Source organism: Acipenser ruthenus, unplaced genomic scaffold (genome assembly GCF_902713425.1).
Source record: "Acipenser ruthenus unplaced genomic scaffold, fAciRut3.2 maternal haplotype, whole genome shotgun sequence".
NCBI classification, from domain to species: Eukaryota; Metazoa; Chordata; class Actinopteri; order Acipenseriformes; family Acipenseridae; genus Acipenser; species Acipenser ruthenus.
Window position 1 is genome coordinate 15,001 of NW_026707634.1, and position 1,532 is coordinate 16,532.

General features: G+C 34.0%; 1 protein-coding gene across 1 annotated transcript in view; it reads left to right on the plus strand.

Moving 5' to 3' along the window:
- Window positions 1–997, plus strand: part of LOC131727951 (zinc finger CCCH domain-containing protein 7B-like) — a 15,650-nt gene extending 14,653 nt beyond the window's left edge. The window contains 1 exon segment of the mRNA XM_059019208.1: window positions 1–997. This exon segment is cut by the window's left edge and continues 1,974 nt beyond it. The gene's annotated coding sequence lies outside the window, so the exon portion shown is untranslated.
- The last annotated feature ends 535 nt before the right edge of the window (window positions 998–1,532 follow it).

The window sequence follows — 1,532 nt, forward strand, 5'->3', positions numbered from 1 at the left end:
AGTGACGTGTTCTGACGTTTCTCTTCAGCTCAGAGGCTGTGTGGTCCAGTGGTTAAAGAAAAGGGCTTGTAACCGGGCGGTCCCGGGTTCAAATCCCACCTCAGCCACTGACTCACTGCGTGTGACCCTGAGCAAGTCACTTCACCTCCTTGTGCTCCGTCTTTCGGGTGAGACGTAGTTGTAAGTGACTCTGCAGCTGATGCATAGTTCACACACCCTAGTCTCTGTAAGTCGCCTTGGATAAAGGCGTCTGATAAATAAACTAATAATAATAATGATGAGAAACGTTTTCAAATTCTAGATAAATTAATAAGCAAGATTTTATCTTTTCGGTTTCTGTATTCATCATAATATTAATTAATTAATATATTAATCTAATCTAGCCTCAATGCTTTAGCTAATAATCTACTTCATTATAATAATAATTATTATTAATATTAGGTAGATTAATATTATATATTAGAATATTGATTCATTATTATAATTATACACTTGTTATAATAAAATATTATACATATTATAAAGTAATTAATATCAAATCTAGCTGCAATGCTTTAATATCTACCTAATAATTGTAATAATTAGTAAATATCTTAATATCTAATCTAGCTGCAATGTTTTAGCTAATATATACCTAATAATTGTAATAATTAATATCTTAATATCTAATAATCTAGGTGCAATGCTTTCGCTAATATATATCTAATAGTAATTAATTAATTAAATATGTTGAGATCTAATCTAGCTGCAATATTTTGGCTAATCTTCTACTTATTATTAATAATAATAATAATAATAATAGTAATAATAATATTGATAATAAGTCGTTCTAATGGTGTTGTTGTTGCTGTTGTAATACAGGTCGCATTTTTACTGTATAATATTCTCATCCTAGGATGCAATCCCAGTTAACTGTAGAATTTGGGTTTGATAAAATAAATTAAAAAAATCAATACATGAATTTAATAAGTTAAATAAATAAATAAATAAATAAATATTGATACATGAATAAATGAATCAATAAAACGGTCCGGGCAAGTGTGTGGTTTGCTGGGGCGGGGGCGGGGGGGGGTCGCACCCGGGTCTGAGGGGGGGGGGGGCTTGTCTCTCCTGGCTTTAGTTCCAGCTGAGCACAAAATTAATGAATGAATGAATGAATTGATGAATAATTTAGGGGACAGTTGGAGGAAAAATCAGGAGGGACACCGACCCCCCCCCCCCCCCCCCCCAGAACCTGGGTGGGAGCCCCTCCCTACAGAATACATAAATACATACATAGATATCTATATTATATACATACACACACATAGCCCTAATTATCCTATTGTCTTTATATATATATATGTAATGTGGCTCCACACAGTGATGTGAGTTTTAAGATTCATATAAAATATTATCAGAGATTTTCAGAGTCTTTGGCTCCTTCCCTTATTCCCCCCCAAAAATATTATCCCTCCCTCCCCCTCCCCCCCCCCTCTCCCCCTCCCCTCCCACATTACAATTATTTTTTTTTTTTAATTTGTATTACAAGT